Source organism: Eumetopias jubatus, unplaced genomic scaffold (assembly GCF_037043125.1).
Source record: "Eumetopias jubatus isolate StellerSeaLion01/CBP00866 unplaced genomic scaffold, mEumJub1_p1.0 scaffold_9, whole genome shotgun sequence".
NCBI lineage: Eukaryota > Metazoa > Chordata > Mammalia > Carnivora > Otariidae > Eumetopias > Eumetopias jubatus.
Window position 1 is genome coordinate 57,302,100 of NW_028274815.1, and position 26,134 is coordinate 57,328,233.

The window sequence follows — 26,134 nt, forward strand, 5'->3', positions numbered from 1 at the left end:
ATGGAGGTTCCTCAAAAAATTAAAAATAGAGTTACCATATGACCCATTACCAGTAATTCTACTACTGGGTATTTATCCAGATAAAACAAAAACACTAATTCAAAAAGATCTATGCACCCCTGTGTTTATTGCAGCATTATTTACAATAGCTGAATATAGAAGCTACCCCGCATTGGAGATATATATACATACATGTGAATATTACATACATATATATACATGAATACTCTTCAGACATAAAAAAGAACGAGATCTTGCCATGTGCAACAACATGGATGGACCTCGAGGATTGTGTGACAGAGAAAGACAAATACCATATAATTTCACTCATGTGGAATTTAAGAAACAAATGAAAGAGACAAAAATACTCTTAAAATCTTATTTATTTGTTTGTTTATTTGTTTATTTAATTTATTTCAGTAATCTACACCCAATGTGGGGCTTCAACTCATGACCATGAGCTCAAGAGTCCCATGTTCTTCTGACTGAGCCAGCCAGGCACCCCAGAAAAAGACAGATACAGAGAACAAGTTCGTGGTTGCTAGAGAAGAGGTGGGGGGTGGAAAAAAGAAACAAAAGGAAAGAAACCTGACTGTATTTGTACTCTCTCTCTCCTCTGTCATACCTGTATAGAGGCCACCCCTGGGTCTGTCCCCAGAGCAGGACACAGAACTTGGAGAGAAGGCATTTCCAGTAGCTGTTTCTGCTGGGCTGCCTGCCATATTGTCTGTTGTCTCCCAGAACTTCTCCAGCTCCACTTACAGCCTGGCTCCTGGGCCTTGTGATCGGAACAGTGTCAGGGCAGGGAGCAAAGAACAGCTCCAGAAGAAAAAAATCAGCCCCAGAAGCTGTCACTAGGTCTCCAACCGATGGAATCATTTTCAAGGTAATGAAATTGCAGTTAATGCAACTTGCTGGCTAGTTCCCCTCCAACTGGGACTTGGTTTTTCTGTGGCTTCTTGTCACTTTCCTGGCAGGAAAGTCCACTTCTCTATAATCAGATTGCAGAGGTCACAGGGGCTCTTTTGAAACAGGAAGCAAGTTCTTTTCAGCATTCATTCTATTTGTTGCCCATTTTAGCAGATTAAGCACTTAGGGTTGGGATTTGAAAAATATTTATTCTTTGGCCAAAGGAGTATCTTAATAAAGCTAAGTTCTTTGTATACATCCTCTTCAATCCCTAATTAATTCCTAAAGAAGCAGCACGTGGCTCTTGATTATTGGCAGCCCCTCTTTGTGCATGAGATTAGCAGGGAGAGAGCCAACACCAGCACAGGGGCCCCAAGCGGCCACCTTGGACTGAACCAGTCCACAGATGTGTTTTGTTGAGGGCATTTCACACGAAAATCCAGATTCCTTACTCCTTTGGAACAAAGGGGCAGTGTGGCAACGGTGGGCTTGGAGTCTCAGGGCAGCTGCTACTTCTGAGGGTCATGGTGCACGTCCTGTTCTGCCCAAGTCGCTAGCGCTCCTGTTGTCCCATCCAGGCCCACAAGCAGCCCTGTCGTCCCATCCGGGCCCACCGCACCCATCCGTATGCCCTGCTTGGCTCCCATTTGAATTAGCTCCCCCTTTGGACCGAAGCTTCTCTTACACCCCAGCGAACAGCAAGATCCTGGAAGACAAGAGGCGCATCCATTTCATTTCCCGCCCGGTGCCGGCATTGAGACTGGGCTCCCAATAAATGCTGACTGAAAGAATACGAATAAAGAAGTGGGTGCGTGCCTAGTGTGTGCCCGGCGCGGTGCTGGGCACCAGAGAGCCGCAACGTAGTAGTAAGACCCAGAGTCAGAGAGAGGTTACAGAGGGCGCGCGTGTGCGTGCATGCACGTGTGTGCGCGTGCGCCTTGCCTTTTTTAAGCCAACATGAATAAACAATCTGAAGGACGATTTTGCCTGCACCTGACGAAAGCCCCGGCAGGGCTACAGACTGGCCACTCTCGGGAAACGGCCCCTTTCAGGCACAACCCCAGTCTCCTGTCCGTGGCATTTCCAGTCCTATACAATAACCAAAACTTGGAATTTGACTTGGCTTACATTTCCTTCCATCTTCCTGGCTGCCGGAGAAGGGGGGTGGGGTGGCTTTTTCTCCCTCCCCACCCACTCTTCCCACCAGCAGGCTGCCGAGGGCCCTGGACACGGGGAGAGAGGGCAAAATCCAAGGTGGTGCCCTCATCTGCAAACATCGGCGTCCTCTGGACGGCAAGTTCCTAAAGGTGACTCTTGTGCTCACTTGTGTTACTCAAAGATCCCCCAAACTGGGGGCTTCCCTGTAGTTCCCAGGACTCTGTCACAGTGTAGGCCTGGAATCTGGTTCACCTCCTACTTCCTCGCAGCCCCCTACCACCCCGGCCACATTGGGTAGGATTCAGATGTTGCCACGTGGTTGCTCTGGAGACTTTCCTTGGTCCAGAAGAAACACTGACCCTCCATTTGGTGGGCCCAGGCCACCTCTGCTCTCTCAGACAGGCGTGAGTCTGGACCCAGGCCACAGAGGCTCCCCACTGTTGAGAGTGCACCTCAAGCTCTCAAGCAGCCACTGAAGCCCAGTCTCTCTGAGCTCAAGGGGAAGGAGGTAACACCCCCATATGATCTCATCTTCCCCCTCTCTAGACTTAGAGAACAGCTTTCTCCCAAGAAACCTTCCAGGGGTACTCCAAAGTTCTTGAAACCTGAATTCTGCATTTGAAGATCTCTTAAGCCCACTTTAGGGTATCTCTTTAACAAAAATTGTGGAAAACAAAGCAGAAAGAGCCCCATTTAGCATTCTGTTCTAGTAAATAATACATGCCCTTAGAGAGATACAGAGAAACACTCCCATGGGAGTTTAAAGGAGTAGACAGTTTCTTCCATATAAGGAAAGAACCAAGGAAGACTGCCTGGAGGAGATGGCCTTTGAGGATGGCCTTGGATGTGTGGAGGTCAGGAATGAAGGTATCTTAGGCAAAGAAAGCGGCACAGAGAAGACGCAGGGGCAGGGATTGTGCCATATCAATGGTGTCTTAGGGACATTTCCATACTGAGAGACTTCAGAAAAGGCTACGTATGGAAAGCGTTCCTATGAATACTCTAGAACAGTCGTTCTTGAAGTATGGCCCCTAGAATGCAGAATCCACCTTACCCGGGGACTCGTTAGAAATGCCAATTCTCAGACCCTCTGAATCAGAAAAGAATCTCCAGAGGTGGGTTAGCATTCTTTGATTTAACAGGCCCTCTGGGGGGATTCTCATCCACAGGGAAGTTTGAGAACCTCTGCGATGGAATATTTCTGGAAGGATGCACAAAGAACTGATAAACGATGTTCCTTCTAGGGAAAATAATGGGGTGCTGGAGCCCAAAGGTGGGGGAAGGAGAGCTTTTTATAACTGTGCACCATGTGCATATATCACCGATTCAAAAAAACAGTCGCATCATAGGTGTCATCCTCTTTCTTCCCCTCATCTGGGCCCCTGCTCCGGCACCCCTGTCCTCAAACTGCCTCTCTCTGCTGGGCAACCTGGCTTTCTTTCCTCCTCTCCTGGTCTCTTGTCTGGTCTTTATCACTGCACCTGCTAAGCCTCTTAAGGAGAGCTGAAGGGGAAGCTGGAGGAGCTGAGCTCAGCTAACCACCCACCGTCTTCATGACTTGGGTGGGGAGGTCCAGGCCAGGTCCCAGTGGAGAGGACAGGAGAAGCGGGCCACGGACCGTCCCCTGCAGGGCTGACGCAGAGGGCACGGCCATGGTTTACCACAAAGGGCAAAGCGCACCAGAGCTGTTTTCATGGTTAAAGGATACATTTAACCACAGTGAGAGTCCACTGCTCATCTTTAGAATGGCTGTAAGGAAAAGCGATAGACACAAGTTGTGACAAGGCTGTGGGGCCATCAGAACCCCCATGCACTGCGGGAATGTAAAATGGTGTCTCCACTGTGGACCTCGGTCTGGCAGCTCCTCAAAAGGTTAAACATGGGCTTACCATCTGACCCAGCAATTCCACTCCTAGGTTCATACCCGAGAGCGCTGAAGACATGTTCGCACAAACACCTGTGCTTGAATGTTCATAGCAGCATTATTCATAAGAGCCCAAACATGGAAACGACCCAAATGTCCACCGGCTGATCAGTGGATGACAAAATGCAGTCTGTCCACACAATAGAGTATTTTTCAGCCATAAAAAGGAATGAAGTACTGATACATGCTACAACACGGAGGAGCCCTGAGAATATTTGCAGCAAAAGAAGACAGTCACAAAAGACCACATATTGTAGGACCCCACTTACATGCAATGTCCAGAATAGGCCTATCTATAGAGGCAGGAAGATTTGTGCTTGCCAGGGGCTGGGTGGGTGGAAATGGGGGTGATTGCTAGCAGGTATGGGGTTTCTTGCAGGGACAATGAAAACATTCTGGAATTAGATAGTGGTGATGGCTGTACAACATTTTGAATACACTAAAAACCTCTGAATTGTACACTTCATTTTTTAAAAAAGATATTTATTTATTTGAGAGAGAGAGACACACACAGAGAGAGAGCATGAGTGGAGAGAGGGGCAGAGGGAGACAGAGAAACAGACTCCCCACTGAGCAGAGAGCCTGAGGCAGGGCTCTATCCCAAGACCCTGAGGTCATGACCTGAGCCAAAGGCAGATGCTTAGCCGAATGAGCCACCCAAGCACCCCATGAATTATACACTTCAAAGTGGTAATTTCATGCTATAAGAATTATATTGCAATAAAAAATTATTTTAAAAAAGAACCGATGTACTTCTCCATCCACACTCCTGTAGGATCATAATAATGTAACTGGTTGCCCATCAAATGAAAAACACTGATGTGAACAGCCCCTCCTGGCAGGGGCGGTACAATAGCTGAGCTTTTAAAATTCACATGCTGTGTGATCTACAAGGACCTCATGAAAGTGTGTTTGTTTCTATCTCTTTACCTCCAGCCACTTGCCATATTTTGATAATGTTCTAAATTACAGGACCCAGAACTGGTCTTTAATTACAGAGTGCTTTAATAGGGCTTGCTGGCAAATACCATAGAATTAAAGGAGCCACTAATGAAATACAGCATCGTTTTATCTGTTCTCTGGTGGCAGCTTTTAAAATGCAATTAGTACCATGCAAGATATTTATTTAGGATTTTATCTCATGTATCATTCCATCTCCAAATGAGTGTTGTACTTCTAGCTGCTTTTTACTCCTTTATATGAGTATTTTCTCATTTTCAATCCACTCCTTTCTTCCCTCTTAGACTCCAGGGAGCCAGAATATCAGCGGCGTGCAGGGGGGCTGATTAAAGGAAGCAAACATCTTAAAGATGTTCACCCATCCCACTCCCAGCTCCTCCCCAGCGTGGAGGAAAGGAGGAATGGACACAAGCAGTCAAGCTAAATCCTTGCTGGGTACCCAACCTTTCGCTACAGGAAAGCTGCCCAGCCTCTGGGGAAGGCAGGACACATCCCTTACAGCCTGGACCACCAACACCCCCCCCCCCCCCCGCCGCCGTCCCAGCTCTGGGCACATGTCCTGTACCGACCACACCCTACTCTCAGAGGGGGCCAGGCACTTCCGGGGCTCTCCAGTTTCACCTCCAATGCCCACTCAAGTGTCACATGCTCTGCGAAGCCCTCTCGACCCACCTTCCCACCCGAAAAGAGACCCTGTTCCTTTCGGGATCCCTTTGCGCACGGTCAGCAATACTCGTGTTGGTCCACTGCTTGGCCGCCATCGGCAGTGTGTGCCTGTCCTCCCCTCTGTGGTGAGCCCCCTGGGGCAGAGGGCTGACGCCATCCTCGTATGCCCCAGCACCACACGCGGCGTGCTGCCCCCAGGAAACGCTCAACAACTATTTGCTAATAACATCCTTTCCAGTCTTCCCTAGCCATCAGTGAATCGGTGTCTCTTAAACCTGTGGTCCTCCTGAAGACACGGCCGATTTCTCTGGCTTGTGGTTTGTGGCTAGCCCGCCTCAGAGCAAGCGGGGCCTCCGATCAGTGTCACAAGGTACCCAGCCGTGAGGACTGCGGGGGACAGGAAGCAGAACAAGACAGCATGGTCGTAGCAGAGCCCACCTCGCCGGGGTTGTCTATGTGAGGGGCTCTTCTGTGGAAACCAGTGGAGGACTGAGTTTTATATCAGCCGTGACCTGACAGAACGGATGAAACCACTCCTAGAAGTGGGAGCCTATGGGAAAATTAACAAGTCAGGAAACGACAGATGTTGGCAAGGACGCGGAGAGAGGGGGACTCCCCTTACACTGTTGGTGGGAGTGCAAACTGGTGCAGCCACTCTGCAAAACAGTACGGAGGTTCCTCAAAAAGTTAAAAATAGGACTACCCCAGGGCCCAGCAATTGCACTACTAGGTATTTATCCAAAGGATACAAACAGGGCGCCTGGGTGGCTCAGCTGGTTCAGCGTCTGCCTTCAGCTCAGGTCATGATTCCTGGGATCGAGTCCCACCTAGGGCTCCCTGCTCAGAGGGGAGCCTGCTTCTCCCTCTGCCCCTCCTCCCACTTGTTCTCTCAATCTCTCAAATAAAATAAAATCTTAAAAAAAAAAACAACACAAAAAAACCCCAAGGGATACAAACATAGTGATTTGAAGGGACACATGCAACCCAATGTTTATAGCAGCAATGTCCACAACAGCCAAAATATGGAAAGAGCCCAGATGTCCATCAACAGATGAATGGATAAAGAAGAGGTGGTACACACACACACACACACACACACACACACACACACACACACACACACAGAGGAATATTACTCAGCCATCAAAAAGAATGAAATATTGGGGCACCTGGGTGGCTCAGTCAGTTAAGCATCTGCCTTCAGCTCAGGTCATGATCCCAGGGTCCTGGGATGGAGCCCTGTGTCGGGCTCCCTGATCTGCGGGGAGTCTGCTTCTCCCGCTCTCTCTGCCCCTCCCTCCACTCATGCTCTCTTGCCTCTCTCCCTCTCAAATGAATAAATAAAATCTTAAAGAAAAAGAATGAAATCTTGCCATTTGCAATGACATGGATGGAACTAGAGGGTATTATGCTAATCGAAATAAGTCAGTCAGAGAAAGACAAATACCACATGATTTCACTCATATGTGGAAGGAATTTAAGAAACAAAACAGATGAACATAGGGGAAGGGAAGGAAAAATAAAATAAGATGAAAATTGAGGGGGAGGCAAACCATAAGAGACGCTGAACTCTAGGAAACAAACTGAAGGTAGCTGGAGGGGAGTTGGGTGGGGGATGGGGTAACTGGGTGATGGGCATTAAGGAGGGCACTTGATGGAATGAGCACTGGGTATTATATGCAACTGATGAATCACTAAATTCTACTCTGAAACTAATAGAAAAAAATACATATAATGGAAGCATACCATAAAAAAAAAAAGAAGTGGGTGCCCATGGGGCAGAAAACTCTGAGAAACAAAACCTCTTCCCTGTTACCAATTTAGTAGAAATGGAGTGAAGGGTGGATCTTTTAGATAGTCATTGACTTGGGAATTTATGTGTCTGTGTGTTTGCGGGGATATCAGTGTGATTTCACATAGATCTCAAGAGGAAGGGAGCCCCCGTCTGACATTTGGGGTTACGATGTTAAACAGTAAGCTCGGTATATTCACTTAGTAAATTGAAATGCTCTGATGATGGTGATGAAGGAGATGATGAAGTGGTGGTATCAGAGCTGTGTCTGTCTCCCCCCCCATTCAGGAGTCTGGGTGCTGGATTGGCCCCTGCAGTCCTCTCCACTGAGGGATGCTTTAGGACAGGGCTCAGGAAACCTCTCTGTGTCACTGGAAGGCTGCTGCTGAGGACATTGCTTGGCACTGTGTGTTGACAAGACAAGCCAGGATGAAGTACATCCCCACAGGTGCAGGAGAGAATGGATCGACTCCAGGGCACAGACTTCTAATGGCGGTGCTTTCCAAGGACCTGGAGCACCCAGGATGGCTCTCTCCTCTCTCCCTTTCTGGGTGGCCGCAGTGTAGGCTGGCCCTGCCCCTGAGCGGGCTTACCCGTGCCTTCCTTCTGCCTGGCACCCTTCCTCCCTGGTGACAGCAGGTCCTGGTCCCTGGGCGGCTGGGGCAGATCGGCCCCAGGCACGGAGGAAGCAAGCAGCCTCCCCACAGAGGCTCTGCTAGGGGGGCTGGCGCTGGGATATGGATCCAGGCTGCTTAGTCAGAAACCAGCGAGGTGCTAACTGACTTAGGAAAGGGGAGCCGGGCCAGGGATTAAAATCCAGCTTCCTAGAGTGTTCTGCTTTGGAGGTGGGGGCTCAGGCCTCAGAAAATAGTACCGTATTACCTGCTGTTTCTCATCTGAACCTTCCTGGCACATATATTCCTTGGGTGCTTCATGGGGACAAACAGCGTGGGTTCAAATCTCATTTCCTAGCTGATTGTATGGCCTGAGAGAAGTTACTAACCTCTCCGTGCCTCGGTTTCCTCATCTGTAAAGTGGCAATGAGGCCACTGTGCTCATGAGTTTATCCGGGTAAACACACTTGGTTCACGGCTAGCACGGCTGTTGCTTTTCCCGCTGAAGTCCAGTTTCTCCAGCAACCTGACACTTTCAGTGTTCAGTCGTTTTTCCTCAACAACAGCCCTGTCATGGTGGGTAGCACCCCCATCCATCCAGCTGAGCAAGTCACAAACCGAGAGGTCACCCCTGACAGCCCCATCCTCTCCCCCCAAACCATCACTAAGGCTTGTCAACCTTACTACCTTACTGACTTCTACCTTACTACCTTACCCAACTTCCTTAAAATCTCCCAGATCTCTTCTCTTCTCTATAACCTCTCACCAGGACTAGCACAGTAAGGCCCCTAACTGCAGCCACTCCAGCTCCCTACTAACCCGTTTCCACCCTGCCGCCAAAGACATGCTTTGAAGTGCAGATTTGACTGGGTTACCCTCTCCCTGGGCTCTCCGTGCTGAAACCTCAAAATGACATTCCACTCTTCTTGGGGTTAAAACCAAAACCCTAACACCAGGCAGACTGCATATGTTAGAATGTTTTTGGCCCCAAGGGTCAGAAAGCCTTACCAAAATTGGCTTGAAATACAAGGTGATTTAGTAGCTCCTTCAGAGGTAACTGGGGTAGTTCAGGCTTCAGGCATTGCATGATCAGGACTCTAGCACCATATTCTGCTATTCTCTCAGCTCTGCCTTCCTTCCTAGATGTCAGCTGCATCCACAGCCCAGCTTCCTTTCGATCGGCCTCAAGTGGGGCACTTCTAGGGAAAAACAAAACAAAACAAAACTATGCCCAGCCATGAGATAAAATTCATTCCCTTCAGCCTGAGCCAACTGAGACCATGTGCTCATTCCCAACCAATTGCTAGTGGTATGCCATGCATCGAGTCTTTCGGTTCTCTGTCCCTGGTGGGAAATGAGTCCTTTACTATAAACACACACTGAAACCATGCTAAAAGATACCATTGGTTCTATTTTAATAATGCTCAACTCTGAGAAATATGAGAACCATCAACCTTAAAGCTGCCCATTGTCCTTGATGATGTATCTGGGACTAGAGGTGCCCATGGGAATGACCTCATGATAATGGGCAGTAAGAGCAAGGTGCAGGAGGATGGATGAGGGAGGAAGGCAGGAGAAAAGGGGCTTGCTGGCCTTGTCAGAGATGGACTTTGGATGGTGGAATGGAAAAGGTAAGAAAATGGTGCTTGTAGTACCTTCTGTGCCCTGAGATTGCATTCTTAATCTTCTCCTTGTTCTCTTTCTGAAAATGGACTTTGCCACCAAAGGAACTGAAAGCAGAAACTCAACAACTATTTGTACACCCATGTTCATAGTAGCATTAATCACAAGAGCCCAAAGATGGCAACAACCCAAATGTCCACTGATGGACGAATGGCTAAACAAAATGTGGTCTATACACAAAATGGAATATTATTCGGCCTTAAAAGGGAATGACATTCTGACGCATGTGCCTATGTGGATGAGCCTTAAAGATATTCTAAGTGAAATAAGCCAGACACAAAAGAACAAATACCTAATGATTCCATTTATATAAGACTCCAAGAACAGCCGATCAGTACAGACAGAACGTAGAATAGTGGTTGACGGGGCCTGGGGGTGGGGGTACAGAATGGAGACTTATGTGGAGAGTTTCAGTATACGGGATGATAAAGAAGTTCCAAAGATGGATGGTGGGGATATTTGTACAACAATGTGAATGTACTTCATGCCACTGAATTGTACAGTTAAAAAATGGTTAAAATGGTAAGTTTTATGTTATATATATTTTACCACAATAAAAAAATAAGTACTCAGTTCATCTTCCAGGCAATGAGGGCACAACAGAGGGGTGACGGGAGATGCTCAAAGAATGATGGCAGATTGATTGGTCTGTCTGGCTAAAAGACATCTTTAGTGATATACTTTCATTTTGGCCCTGCTGGGGAAGAAAAACTTTTCTCTATCTTTCAAGGTTTTTTCTTTCTTGGCTGGACTATGAATTAAATTGACATGAGATAGATTAGCAGGAGAAAATCAAATTTAAATACATACTAAGGGGCTCCACAGGAATATGATGTTCACAGGCAGTCAGGCAATTGAGGCTTATATGGCACCTGGAGCTAAGGAGAAGTGGGTAGGGGTCTGGGATTACAAAGGGAAGGAAGACAATTCACAAGAAGATGAAAAAGAGTAAATGTTCAGCAAAAAAATGTTTGCTGCGTCATCCAGAAACAGTGGGACATGGAGAGGAATTTTAACAAACAGACTTTGCTAAGTTCCTCCCCGTCTGCCACCCTCAGTTCATATTATGCTCTGGTTATCTAGGGTGATAACCTCCCTTCCTGGAGGAGGTCCTCCATCTAAATTGTTGTAGGCAGTGAGAGTAAGGTCAAAGGTTCTTCCTGAGCCTTCTGTTTCTTCAAAATAATCAGCCTACAATAATCCATTTGCAGAAGAGACACATTCTGGGGTGGCGAATTTTGTCCCCTACCGTCCCCTGACCATGCTAACTGTGACGATGAGGAGGAGACTTGAGCCTACCAGGGACAGAGCCGTGAGGCAGGCATGTGTGAGAGCCTGCCCCTCCCAGTTCTGCAACAAGTCCCCCCAATCCCACAGGCGCTGTGTGAGGGGAGGGGTGCCTACTTCTGTTCTCCGCAGGGTGGACCCACAGAGGGAGGGGAGGTGGAGAGGGGAATTTCCTTCTGTCAGGCAGGAAAATAGTGTGAGGAAACAGAGCTCGCCTGCTCTTTGAATGGAAAATGTCTCTTTCCGACCTCATTTTAGAGAGCTGTGCCCTGCCCACCTCACATTGCCAGAGGGATGATGGGACAGCTGTCATCCGTTGGGTCTGACTCATTAGTTTATCATCTCTCCCCACCCCTCTCCCGAACCCCCTCCCTCCAAACCCACCCACCCTGAAAATGCCTCAGCACAGTGGACTATTTTAAGAACTGAATTCCCTGTCGGCATGGCAACTTCCTGGCTGTACCTCTTGTCATAGCTGCCTGGATGGAAAAGAAGCCACCTTTCACCAGGGCTCCAGCCAGCCTACGGCAGAGAGGCTTCACGGATCAGACGTGGCCAGAGGGTGAACATCGAGTGTAGGTCCCAGATCCTTCTTTGTGCGTTTGCCTGTTTTACAGCCTGTTAGCAATGCAAAAACCATGCTTAGCTGACCAGCCAGACAAAAACAGGCACCCCGCCAGAACAGGCCCAAGGACCACAGTTTACCCAGCCCCTGCTGTAGGACAAGAACAGCAGGTGCTCACACTTGCTGGGTTTCTCATTGTGGAAGTTTGAAAGATTTGGAAGGGTACGGGGGTGACATGAGTAAAAGATGGGAAGGGAGTTATGGAAGAAGGACAATGTGATTCATTCATTTTTAAAAATGTCCCCCAAATATCTACGTTTTATTATACTTTAGAGGTTTATTTATAGTCTTCATGTGCTTCGAAATGAAAGTCTTAAGACTATGCCATCTTTACCACATCCCAAATAAGGACTGAGGCTTATAATCTATTGGTTCCTTTTGTAGAAAATGGTATTTATTTTTTAATCTCTCATCATTCTTCACAAAGACCAGATTTTCTTCAGATATGCTGAATGTTTTTTTTTCTTTTTTGCCTAAATATTTTTAGAAAAAAAATTATTTTATTTTATTTTTTTAAAAGATTTTATTTATTTGACAGAGAGAGACACAGTGAGAGGGGAACGGGGCACCTGGTTGGCTCAGCTGGTGGAGCATGCAACTCTTGATCTCAGGGTTGTGAGTTCGAGCCCCACGATGGACATAGAGGTTACTTTTAAAAATTTTAATTTACTTTAAAATTTTAATTTACTTAGAAATTTTTGTTCATTATAAGACATTTTAAGCACACTCAAAAAGAATAATAAAATGAACTCCATGCTTCCATGTACCGGACATTACTGGTTTATTTTTAAAGGGTATTTCCATGTAATTTAAAGAAATGGTTTGTACTTTCTTAAAACATGGATTAAAAGGGGGAAAACCATTTGCAAATATAGTTGAATAGAATCCAGTTCTAGGCCCTGCCTGAAAGTGATTGGCGAGGGGAGGGGCAGGAGGAACATCTGCAGGAAAGAAAAGGGGATCACTCTTTGATGGTTACCATGGAAACCACTAGGTTAAGATGGTTGAGTTTGTTTATGGGGCAGTGAGTTTCCTGCTAATGGACTCTGGGTCAGAGCTGTGGGAGGAATCCTCAGGCTGGTCCCTGAGGATATCTTGCTGCCTCTGAAACTCCCTTCCACGCCCCCCCCAATACTGTTCTCAGTATCCTCACATTGAGGATACTTTCATTCTGAATTTCTAGGGTTTGATTAAAACAGAGGCACTTTGGTGTTTCCTTCCTCGATTTTAGGGCTTGCTTTTTGTATTAAGGAAGCCAGAGTCAAAATGTTTGTTGCATACTCACTTTGATGAGTTCTGAGATTTGATAGCAGACCACCTGGAGTCCTGTTTACAGCAACAGCACCCGGGGAGGGGGGGGGCGGGTACCTCCGTGGAAGAAAGTCCTGGAAGGACAGGTGGAGGTCTTAGGGTATTGACCCCCACACTACAGTGCGGGAAATATACTCCCTAAGAGCAGGGAATCCAGCCTAAGCCTTGAGATTCGGAGGCTCTGGGTTCTTTCCCCCTTCGGAAGGAACTTGACCCCAACGTAGAATATCCATCATTCGCCAATGTCCCGGGCTGCTTTAGACATCAGATTATTTGCTACGGGGCATACCAGTAGGAAGTGCAACTTTGGCATCGTTCTCCTTGGACTTGGGTCCAAGCCGCAGCACGTATTATTTCTACCGTGACAGACTCTCTCTGTCACCTACTAATGGGCTTGGTGGGGGGAACGAATACACAAGATAAACGGCAGGCACAGAGGCAGAAGCAGGCTGGAATTACTCATCCAGAGGTAAACATGAGCAGAGGGACAGACAGAGGCCGCCGAAAACCAGGACAGATCCTCACAGGGACGGGCTCCCAGCGCTGGGATCCCTAGACTCCTTTGAGGTCTTACCCTAGTTGGGCCTCCCGCAGCTCCGGAGGGAAAAGGCTGCGCAGACGAGGCACGGCCAGCAGGGGGCGCGCGGGCCCGGGATCTCGGGAATCCAGGGCTGCGGGAGGTAAAGGGGAGGCGCGATTGGGGGTGCGGGGTGGGGTGTGCCGGCAGGGCGGACTCAATACCCGCTCGCCCCGCAGGGTGTTAGCTAGCAAACCGCAAGGACAGGTACCTCCTGGGCAGCTGCTTTACCTGTCCGTATCTCCCCACGAAATCGGAAGTTCCTTGAGGGTAGTGGCTGTGTCTTCGTCCCTTACTTCCTCAACTGCACGCGTCCCTTGTCCCCATCCGAGGTTTGCTGAGCAGAGTCAAAGGATGCATCCTCACTCTGGCAGGCGGGAAGGGAGGACCAAAAGGAGGGATGGGAACGGCTGTGGCAGAGCTTTGAGGCAGCTGTTCTGGAAAGGAGTGAGAGATGTTAGATTGTCAGCAGGGTGGAGCCCAATCACTGGCGGGGGGGGGGGGGAGCGGGGGGGAGGGGGAGGTTTACCCTCGAAAATGTTGTGGGGTAGAGCCTATAGGACAATCTACAATTTGGGGATGAAATACGGCCGTGGTTCTCAAACTTCTTGATCTCGACTCCCTTTATGCTCATAAATATTATTGAAGACTTCAAAGAGCCTTTTATTTATGTGGGGTCAAATTTACCATATTAGAAATTAAAACTGAAAATTTAAAAACACTTATTTACTTAAAATTACAATATTAAACCTACCACATTAACATAATTTTTAAATAACTGTATTTTCCAAAACAAAACAAAAAAATATTAGTGAGAAGTGTGGCACCATTTTACATTCCTGCAATTTTTTAAAAATGTTTAGCTTAATAAAAGACAGATGGAGTCTCATATCTGCTTTTGGACTCACTCTGTTGTGATATCAGACAGAGCTTTCCCAAAGCACATAGCTTCATATGGTCATGAGAAGATGAGAGGGAAAAAGGCAAATAACATTTTATTATGAAAAAAGTTTTGACCTTGTGGACCCCCTGCCCATTTTGATATTAAATAGAGTATTAACTGCATACAGTGTTATTTTTGGATAAGAATGGAAAGATTTTTTGTAAAACAAAGGTTGCCTTTGGTGAGGGCTAAGGGCTGAGGGCCAGGCTGCCTTGGAATTCACCCACTGGCAAAGGTGCGGCCTCCATGACCAGTGGTACCAGAAAGCAGGGCCTCAGCTGATGTAGACACATGCCTGTTTATATGTCCACTCACATCCTATGGGTGTTAGAACTCTATTACAACTGACTTTTTGCCTGCTGTTCCGTGTTGAGCGGGCAGAAAGGTGGCCAGACTCCCTCCCTTGAGGCCAAAAGCATTTTGTGGCTTCTTATCAATTCAAAAAGATTTCAAAACAATGCCCCACTCACCTCACACCTGTTAGAATCGGCTGTCACAAAGATAAGAGACACTGAACCACTATATTGTACACCTAAAACTAATATTACACTGAATGTTAACGGGAATTTAAATAAAAACTTAAAAAAAAAAGATAAGAGATAGTAAGTGTTGGCAGAAGATACGAAGAAAAAGGAACTCTTGTGCACTGTTGGTGGGAATGTAAATTGGTGCAGCCACTGTAGAAAACAGTATGGAGGTTCCTCAAAAAATCAGAAGTAGAACCACCACATGATCCAGCAATCCCACCTCTGGATATATATCCAAAGGAAATGAAAGCAGGACCTCAAAGAAATATATGCCTTCCCATGTTCTTTGCAGCATTATTCACAGCAGCCAAGGTATGGAAACAACCTAAGTATTGAGCAACAGATAAACGGATATATATATATTCACAATGGAATATTACTCAGTTACAAGAAAGAAGGAAATAAGACAAATACTGTATGATATCACTTATATATGTGAGATCTAAAAAAGCCAAATGCATAGAAACAGAGTAGAATGGTGGTAACCAGGAGCTGGGGGTAGGGGAAATGGGGAGATGTTGGTCAAGGGGAATAAATTTTCAGTCATAAGATGAGTAAGTTCTCGGGATCTAATGTACAATAGGGTGACTATAGTTAATAATACTGTATTGTATACTTGAAAGTTGCTAAGAGAGTAGATCTTAAATGTTCTCACCACACACACACACACACACACAAGATAATTATGAGACGTAATGGAGGTGTTAGCTAATGCCATGGTGGTGGCATTATATATACATATCAGTGTATCAAATCAACACATTGCACACCTTAATGTTATATGTCAATTATATCCCAGTAAAGCTGGGGGAAAAAAAAACACACAATGGCCCCAGCCTCTCCATAGCCCCAGGCCTGCTCTGGGGGTCTGTGCAGAATGCCCCAGTTTGAATGAAGAGGCAATGTGGGGAGACTTGCAGAGTTGAGTTAGAGATGAGGAAAGTTTCTTTCCTGTTACTTCCCTCCAAGGACACCTAATGTGAATGATCATCCTAATCATCTATGGAATGGCATAAGAATACTGATTCCTGGTCTCACTGCAGATCAACCAGGGATAGAGGCTAGATTTTAAAAGCTTCAGGGCCATTCTCAATCCTCCTCTAGCCCTATCTACCAACTCTAAAGACCCTCCGTTCTTTGGCACCTTGCAATCACTTGGGGCATTTATTTAAGATTTTGAATTCCCCAGGCCTAATCTCTAGAAAGCCGGGTACCCAAGCTTTGGTAGATCTGGGATGGGCACCAGAGCACCTTGGGCACCAGCAGCCCGGGTCATTCTGATGTAAATGACCCAGGGCCACCCTTTCCCTCCAGGTTGTTGAAGCCCTATGTGTTACAGTCTGTGTGTCACTGAGAGATTTTAGGGCCCCACTCAGATCACCCTCAGCCTTACTTCCTTATCCTTTGAACAATCACACCCTTTCCTGGGGGGTCCAAATTTGAATTCCAGAGTTGACAAATCTCATTTGATGCAGGTGACCATCTTCCTCCCCAGTCCCAGAAGTACACCTTCCCCGAAGATCCCCATCTTCTCAAACTCCGTCGGGGCTCGGGCCCAAGCACTGCCTACACTATGTAGCCCCCGCATGCACACCTACCCCCACACTTCTAATCTAGGCGTGGGTCAATGTGTTTGCAGATGGACACACATCCATCTTTCAGAGGAGCTCAGCTAAAAGTGCAGCAGGCAAAAACAAAAACAAAAACAAAACCCAAAAAACCACTCAGCTTTCTTCACACCAGGAGCCCCTCTTCTGCTTCTCCTCCCCCCGCCCCCCCCCAGCCCTGCACCCTTGCTATAGAGGATACTTTGGTCCCATCATCACAGAAGAAGCTGCTCCTCCCCCTCCCCAGGCCCTGCGTTTGAAGGGCTGCCTGTCAGCCGGCTCACTTCCTAGCAGGACTCTGGGACCCTGGCTCCCTAGGGATAGTCCATGGGTCCCTGGAATCTGCTCGGCAGCCAGCTGACCTCATCCTCTGCTTTGCGTCTGGATTCACATTTACTTTGCGTGGCTCACGTTTATGAATATTAACTCATTTCATGAATTGCGTAAAGCATCGAGTTGTGATGAGTGGATTTTTTTCTCAGTTGTGTCTAAACACGCACAAATAGTCATGGAATTGGTTTTGTGGTGTCCTTAGAAATCCCTGCCCAGCATCATTCATTTTCTGCTGTCATCTGAACGCTATGGGAACCATCCACGAAATCTGGAGCTCTTCACTGTCAGCTTTGAAGACTCGGATTCTGGGAGAGACGTGGTGAAAATGATGAATGCACACAAAGCATGGCTATCTCCCAATTCGGGACACCCTGGCTGCTCCTGGGCTGGTTACAGCCGAATTTCTGGGGGTGGGCCTGTGCTTCTCTGGGGATTGTAACTGGCAGCCAGGTTGAGGAGCACCACCCTACTCTTGGAAACATCTTCCCTTCTGCACTGAGGGGTTTGTCACCAGCTAGACCCCAAGACCTGATCTTTACTGCTCACCTGCTTGTAGCCACTGACCTTTGTCCCACATTTTTCCTTAAGCTCTTCTTTCCAACTTTATCTCTTCACTCAGGCGAAAGACCCAAGGGGCCTAGCATCCCACGATGGAAGCCATGGAAACAAAAACTGCCCCTCAAGCACTAACAAGTGCCCAGACAGAGAATCCCAGCCAGTCCATACCACCCAGTTTGAACTTAACTCCCCACTCACACCTGTGCAGATGGACCTTGGAGGGACCCATAGAATGACTGACAGTTACCTTAACCTCATTATAATACTAAAATCTTCACCCAAGGAGGAGAGCAAGCCTCATTTACATAACCCACAGTACAGGTATTGGCCTTAAGGCCTTTCCTTATGGCGCATAGCACCACCTCATACCACCTCTAGGGATGATGATAAGGCTCCCCTTTCTAAATGTTCATCCTAACCTTAAATACAAGGGAGCCGTTCACTCTTGCTTGGGGAGTCATGGCTCTGGAAGTTATTCCCTGTGAGCTCCTTATTTGCTGTAAATCAAGTCTCCTTTGTGCGACAACTCACCCGGTGTAATATCTGTCTGTGACTCACCAAGGAGTGAACTCACGTTAGTTCAGTTACAGGGTGACTTGGTTTGCAAGTCATCCAAAAGAAGTTGGTTTCATCCAAGGGGGGAAAAAATTATCAGAATGAAGTCCTTGAGGGAGTTCAGGACATACCACCCCAAATAGGCTGCTTTGGTATATTGATTCTTTCAAGCTGAAGGCACTTGAAAAAACAGCAGATGCAGGGAGAGGCTCTCTCGGAACTGCCCTCCTCCGCCTAAAGACGGAGCCTGCAAAAGGAACTCGATTGTCCTAAATCCCCAACCTGGGAGTTTCATGCACTGGGGAAGACTGACTCCTACCCCAGGAGAGGAGACTTCGAGTCCACAGCACCCCCAGACAAACGTTGTCACACCCTCATACCTCCCGTCTGTTCTTCTGATGGCCCATTCACCTTTCCCCGAAGCATTTACTCTCCCCTAAGTGACCCGCATCCCCCTCTCCTTCTCTATTCAGACGGTATATAAGCTCTCAAGTCTCATCTCTTTTTCAGGTGTTCGCTTTTTTTCCCTCTATGATGCCCTTGTCCACGGACTATTAAAAATTAATACATGTGTATATCTTTTCTCCTGTTCATTGTCTGCTGTCAATTTATTTCATAGACCCAGCTATCGAATCTAGGAGGGTAGAGGGACAGTATTTCCTCCTCTACATCCTCCTTCATTCTTTCTTTCTTTCATCAGATATATATTGAGCACCTACCTTGCCAAGTTGTACACTAAGTCATTAGAGTTAGAGATACTAGGTTGAAAATGAAATAAAGATCAGGCCTTAGGAGGTATTGTGGAGGGACCAGACATTAAACCTGCCCTGGCAAGGAGAGCTCAGCTTGTTCCCTGGGATCCTGGCCTATCTTGGTGGTTGAGGAAAGGAGGGCTCTGTGAGTGACAAAGGATATTTTTGGGAAAAAGTATTCATCCATGGCAATTTCTCAGCACCTCTGGGAAGGGCAATTTCAGGGACAACACAGGTTCTGTGTCCCATGGGTGCCAACATTTTTAAAGCACAGGGTCTTAATTTCTTCATATTATGCTTTATATGCTCTGTGGGAGACACCGCTATTACAGATCTTCCTCGACGTAAGATGGGATTAAGTCCCGATAAACCCATCATAAGTTGAAGATATCATAAGTCAAAAACACATGTAATACACCTAGCCTATCTGCCCTCACAGCTTAGCCTAGCCTGCCTTACATGTGCACAGAACACGTACATGAGCCTACGGTTGGGCAAAATCATCTAACAGAAAGCTAACTTTATAATAAACTCTTTGATATCTCATGCAATGTATTGAACACTGTACTGACAGTGAAAAACTGCACAGTTGGACGGGTGCTGAGTAAGTGTAAGGGCCATAAGTTTAAGTGTAAGTGTACGGGCTGTTGACCCTCTCGCTGACCCAGAGCTGTGGAGGAGAGTTGTGCCGAATATCACCAGCCTGGGAAAAGATCCAAATTCAAGATTCCAAGTATGGTTTCAACTGAATCTATATCACTTTTGCCCCATCGTAAAATCAAAAGTTCCTAAGTCGAACCATCCTAAGGAGGGGGCCATCTGTACTCCCGTCTTACAGACAAGGAAACTGAAATGCAGAGAGAGGAATACACTTGTCTACACACCTCCGGTCTGTCGGATTCAGAGCCCTTCTTGTAAGAGCTAATCTTTTTTTTTTAAGATCTTATTTATTTGTTTATTTGAGAGAGTGAGTGGACAGAAAGAGTGCATGAGTGGGGCTGGGAGGGGGCGGAGGAGCAGACTCCCGCTGAGCAGGGAGCCCTACGCGGGACTCTGGGGACTCCATCCCAGGCCCCTGGGATCAGGACCTGAGCCAAAGGCAGAGGCTTACCCGACTGCGCCACCCAGGCGCCCCTGTAAGAGCTAATCTAGAGAGATGGGCTTCAGCGAAGGAGCCAGGTTTCAGGTGCGACCAGCAGAGCTGCCGGCTGGGGGCTGTCTGTGTCAGCAGTGGTGGGAGGGGGCTTTGGAGCCCGGGCGGAAGGTGGTGCTGGTGGCCTCAGCAGTCCTGGTGGGCAGCCAGGGGTCACCTCATGGCATAATGGTTGACACTTATTGGGCACTTATCATGGGCCGGACACCACCTAAGTAACTAGTATGGATGAACTTAAATTTGATATTTACAATTCCCATTTTTACAGATTAGGAAACTGAGGCCCAGAGAGGTAAGATAATGGTTTTCCTAGGTCACATGTCTGATAAATATGGAGCCAGGATGCGAGGCCAGGCGTGTGGACTGCTGGGCTTGTGTGCTTCAGAACTGTGCTGTGCTGGGGGGTATAAGGGACGTAATATCCTGAGGTGTGCTTCGTCTACGGGTCCTGCACCCCAGGAAGGGAGAGGGCAAGCGTGACAGGTTGCAAACATGGCCATAGGACTCTGTGGCGCCTTCCTTCACTCTGTGAGCATGCTTGGGGAAGAAGCCGGGGCAGGCGAACTTGCTGGATGAGACATGCAGAGCCCAGGGACCCTTCACTCCAGCGGAGCCTGCTCACCATCAGGTGTGAGTGAGGCCGTCCTAAGCTATCCAGTGACCTGCCAGCTCACCACAGACACATTGGCGAGCCCAGCAGAGCCTGTCTAGAAAGCACCCCCCTGATCCACAGAGCCATGAGTAAATAAATACATGTTTCTTGTTCGAAGCCACTGGGTGGCTTGTTATGTAGCAGTAAATACAGCAAGAAATACCTTGAGGAGAAGGAAGATACGAGGTTAGAGGAATTCCCACCAGGCAGGATGGATATGTAGAAATCCTTCAGGCAGGGGAAAGAGATGCAGAGGAAAATGACAGGAGAGAACTGGCCTGGGTCCCTCAGGACCCAGAGCCCTCTCTTCTTCTGGCTTCCACCAGGTGAAGGAACGGCAGTACTTTTCTGGAAAGAAATCACAGATGGTCAGTGAGGAAGCTGAAAGCAGGAGTACTCGGCTGCCTTTGGGAAGGCAATCCGGGAGCAGTGAGAGGCGGCTACCTCTTCGCAGATGCTGTGTTTCCTGTGGGCAGAGGGAGGACCTGAGAGAGGCCCCTCCACTCTCCCTGGGGTCCTGCGCTCCCTCTGGAGTAGCAGGGATCCAGACAGTAAGCTGTGGGAGCCTAAACTCAAGCAGCCGCGTGACAGCGAGGAGCAGACAGAGGGGAGAAATGTTGAGGATGTACCAGGGACAGGAAAAGCTGGAGCCAACCGATCTGGAGGGACCGGCCACTGGGAGAGGGTCGGCCTAAAATAACACCCCTGTTCAGAGTACAAACGGATGCCGGGCAACAAACAATACCGAGGGGAAGAGTAAATGATAACTTATTAAAAGTCCTCACCATCTAAAATGTACATATTATGGTACAATCATTTCTTTTTGGTGCTGACGTTGGTAATTTTTTGACACAGCCTGCCATCTGCTCTTGTTTTGAAGGGTCACCCCTCCTGAGGAGCTTGAATTTTAAAAAGAATCAAAGCCTGCAGGTAAAATGGAGATGCTGTACTGGTAGAATTTCAGGTAGTCATCGAAAGTGCAACAAGGGTTTTTCTTTTATGTGGGCCCCTTCCCTGGGCTCTTGGCCTCAGTGCCAGCCACGGAGCCCCAAAAAGGGGACCTCGGCTTCGGACGCTTTCGACTCCCCTCCTCCAAAGTTGCCCCGAGAGGAGCGGCTCTGTCCCCGGGACGGCCGAGCCCGCGTGCCGCCGCCAGAGGGCGCTGCGCAGCGGCCGGGCGCATAGCGGCCGCCCGGGCGTCGGGCCTGGCGTGGGCATTTTTGTGTGGTTTAAATACCAGCGTTTACTGCTCACTTTTCCCCCAAATATGTGTCTAATTTGCCCAGTATCTCTTCTACGTGAAAACTTGAGAAGGAAAAAAATTCATACTTAACTTTAGTTCCAGGGTCGGCGAAGGGGTTTGACACCAAATGCAGTTTTGTTCCAGAAACCTCGGAGCCTGGGGCCCGAGCAGCCAGCAAGGGCTCCCCAGACGCTGCCCCTGGGTGAGGACGGAGGCGCTCAGAAACGAGCACACCGAACCCAGCCCCTGGAAATGCTCTTGCTAACCAGCCGCAAGGCCGCAGGCTGGCCTCTCCAGAGGAGGACGGGTTTCGGGCCGGGCTCTGGAGCTGGTGTCCGCGGCCGGGCGGAGGGGCCCCGCCGCGCCCTGAGCTCCCGCGGGGCCCGGGGCTGTGTGCGGCGCTTGGGGGAGCGGGGCGCGCGGCCGGGGCTCCGAGGTTGCGCGGGGGGCGGGGGGGTTGGCAGCAGTGCGGGCGCGGGACGAAGTCGGGGAGGCAGACGGCAGGAGCTCCGGGACGAGAGCAGAGGGGGAGTCCTGTCTGCTGGGGGTGGCGGGGACGGTTCCTCGGGCCCGGGTGGAAGCTGACAAGCCTGACCGCCACAAATAGAAGACATGGGCGAAAAGACCCAAAGAGCTTTCTGACTGCTGGGAGGTCTCAGGCAGTTAAAGCTCCTAATCCCTGGGGTGGGAGCTGGGGGGAGGTTGGGGCGGGGGAGTGTCTTGATTGGCGGCTAGGTTCTGTTTTTGAGACCTGAAAAAAAAAAAAAACAAACCACAAAAAACCCCTGTCCCTGGGGAGATTTCTCAGTCACTTTTCTCCTGCAGGAAGCTGCTTCTTGTTGGAGCCTCCTGGGATTGGCAGAGTTAAAATCCTTTAACCCAGGATGCCTTGGGCCTTTTGTTCAGCTCTGACAATGGAATTGGGTGGAGGGGGCTGGGGAGGCAAGTAGCTGGGTCGGGGTGTATCCATGGGGTGGGGGTCTGGTAAAGCTGTGTGCAGTCACTGGGTGAAAAAGCAATTTAGTTTTGTGTGTGTGTGTGTGTGTGTGTGTGTGTGTGTGTATGGTGTGTTGCGGGGAGGCTGTAAGGGAGCCCAAGGCATAGGGCACCAGCTCGTTAACACATGTGTATGAGCGCCTGCTGTGCGCTCAGCAAACCCTTAATTACTCAGGGAGACCTTCCAAAACTGGGAACTCAATACTGGTCCCTAAAAGGTTGGGTAATGGGTTTTTCTTGCATCTGAAATCCGAGGGAATGGATCTCTGGCTCCCCTGGGCTCCCAGATTCTTCTAGATGTCTTTGTCTTCTAAAACTCTGTTCTCCCACAGGACAGCACTTAGTAAGGACGCTCAGAAATGCATACCCTTCAACCATATTCATCATCTGAAAACTGTTGCTTAGAATATATCATGCCCTTGACTCATAATCCTCAGCAGCACCCACTAATTCAAGGGACTTGGAGTAATCACTTTCAAGCCCTCCCACCATGCAGACTTTTCTTCCCCAGCTCCCCAGGGGCGTTCTCCCCTGAAGCCAGCCCGACCCCTCCCTTGGACATGTCTTGAATTCTCCAGCCTCCCTGTGTGGCCCTGCAGTTGCCTTCCTGGGATACCCTTCCCCTCTTCACCATCTAGCTAGTCATGTCCCTTCTCCATTCAGTTCTAGCACCAGTAGGTCAGCCAACATGCATTACTGAGAGCCCACTATGTGCAAAGCATGTTCTGGGCCTGGGGAATATATCCGAGATCAGGACAAATACCAGCCTGTGAGGATTTTATGTTCTAACGGGAGGGAAGAGAGTAGACACAAAGTCAAACAATTTCACTTGTTGATAAGGACAACAGAGAAGCTAAACTAATGTGCTAGAGTAGGGATCTTGGAAGTGGAGTGGGGCTGATGGTGCTGCTTTCGTTAGACAGGGGAAGTCTCTGTGGAGGTGACTTTTGAGACTTTATGGATGGGGAGGGGGCAGCCCTGTGACTATCTGGGGAAGAGTGATCCAAGCAGGAGGAATGCAGACATGCACTGGTTGTGTTCCAGAGACACCACAGAGACCACTGTCACTGGGACAATGGGAACAAGGAGATTTGAGGGGCCCTGGGGACAAGGCAGGGGCTACATCATCAGTCCCTGTGGGCCAAGGTAAGGAGTGTGAGTTTCGTTCTGGTTGCAGTGGGAAGCTTTTGGAGCCTCTTAGCTGGGAGTGAACGTATTTCATTTACCCTTTAGAAAGATCACTCTGGCTGCTTTGCAGAGCACAGACTAGGAGCTGAGGAGAACAGCTGAGATGCGGTTGCAGAAGTCCTGGCAAGAAGAGATAAAACCAGGGTGGTGGCTGTAGGGATGGTGAGATGCAGTACTGATTTCTGGAGCAATTTTAGAGGTATAGTAGATAGGACTTACTGATGATCTGACCTATGACAGAAGTGAGGAGTTAAGGATGATGCCTCCATTTTTAGGCTAACTGGATGGAAGGGATGCCCATGTTTGGGGGAAGAGGTGCCCCTGTAGTTCTGTTGTGGCCATGCCAAGACCTATCAGATATGAGCTGGACCTATGGAGGCAGGTTTGGGGTCTGGAATTTAGGGGTGTCTTGCCATCAGACTTAAATTTGAGAACAAGCCTGTAGATGGTAGTCAAAGCTGTGGCCTGCAAAATTCCATTTGAGGAAAGAGTAAAGACAGAAGAGAGAGGGCTGACACTGAAGCCATGCCAACGTTTAAGGATCTGGTAGAGGGAAACCAGCAGAGAGGACTTAAAAGAACAACCTGTGAAGTTGGGGGGGGGAAACCACAAGATTGAAGTATAAGGAAACTAAGTAAAGGATGTATTTCAGAAAGGAGGATGTATGGTCTGTTATTGCTGGGTAACAAACAGCTACAAAAATCTCAGTGATGTATAACAGTAAATATTTCTTTTACTCATGCATCTGTGGGTCATCTGGAGGTCAGTGAGATGTGGTTGACCTTGGCTGAGCAGCTCTAAGCTGTAGTTGGGTCTGATTCTGTTCTATATACATGTCCCTTATCATCCTTGTAGCAGCAGGGTGGTTAGGGCAGGTTTTTTCCCATGGGGATAACATTGGCAGAAGGAGGCAAGTAGAAACACAAGACGCCTCACACGACCAAGGCTTAGAATTGGCACCATGTCACTTCCTCCTTATATTCCGTTGACTGAAACAGGTTACGCCGCCATGCCCAAAGTCAAGGGGCAAGAAAGCATACTCTGCCTCTAGTGGGAGGGACTGTAATATCACATAGAAATATGGACACGGGGCTGAGCAACAAGAATTAGGGCCACCCCGGGGTGGTCAAACATGTTCATATGTTTGGGATGACTCAAACATAAAAGGAACACTTGCTCAGTTCTCAGGAACACTTGCTCTGCAGAGGGCCAACAAAATAGAGTAGCTGGCAGGAAACACGAGGCTAAGGCTAATACATTTTTAAATTTAGGGAATTGAATCCTCTTTTATCGGGGCACCTGGGTGGCTCAGTCAGTTAAGCGTCTGCCTTTGGCTCAGGTCGTGATCCCAAGGTCCTGGGACGGAGTCTCCCATTGGGCTCCCTGCTCTGGGGGGAGTCGGCTTCTTCCTCTCCCTCTGCCTCTCCCCTGGCTTGTGCGCTCTCTCTCTGTCAAATAAATAAATAAAATCTTAAAAAAAAAGAATTAAAAATTAAAAATAAAAATAAATAAATCCTGTTTTCCTTTGATGGGAAGGATCTAGTAGAGAGGGAGAAGTCGATGATGCATGAACGAGAGGGAATACTTAAGCTGTGAGAGGGGAAGGGGCCCAGGGCACAGATGCAGGGGCTGGCCACAGATGGGTGCAGAGCATGCAGAACTGCAGACATTCTCATGGCTTTGGTGGCAGCAAGGTCACACAGTTGGTCTGATTGTACCTATTTTCTCTATGAAGGGTATTTGAGGTCACACAGAGAGCGAAAGAGGAAGGGTGTTGAAAATATGCAGAGAGAGGAGAAAGTGTGAAATTGTTGCACCGTGGAGAGGGAAAAGAAATTTTCTAAGAAACTGTAGTAGGATTGTCCAGCAGTTCAAATGCCTATTTGAAATTTACGGCTGTAAATTTGAAGTGAGTCCATCTAGAACAGCTGGGGAATTTTCTTCAGTGGTGCGCAACTGCTCGGTTGCAGGTGTGAAGTAAACAGTTTGATTTAAGCACAGTTGGGGTTTTGCCAGGTGAATACGATGGAGAGAGACCAGTGTAAGGAAGTTAAGAATGTTTGCAAGGGAGATTTTGTGTGCTGGATCATGAAATCTCAGCTGGCTGAGAAGTGAAGACCT

General features: G+C 48.3%; 1 long non-coding RNA gene across 1 annotated transcript; it reads right to left on the reverse strand.

Annotated features, from left to right (window-relative positions):
- Positions 1-188: 188 nt before the first annotated feature.
- Positions 189-22,139, reverse strand: LOC114201271 (uncharacterized). The gene is made up of 6 exons (XR_003607615.2): positions 20,750-22,139; positions 13,738-13,943; positions 12,904-13,003; positions 11,457-11,611; positions 9,032-9,222; positions 189-1,615 (listed from the first exon to the last, which is right to left on the reverse strand). It is a non-coding gene; the product is annotated as an uncharacterized LOC114201271 (long non-coding RNA).
- Between the last annotated feature and the right edge of the window lie 3,995 nt (positions 22,140-26,134).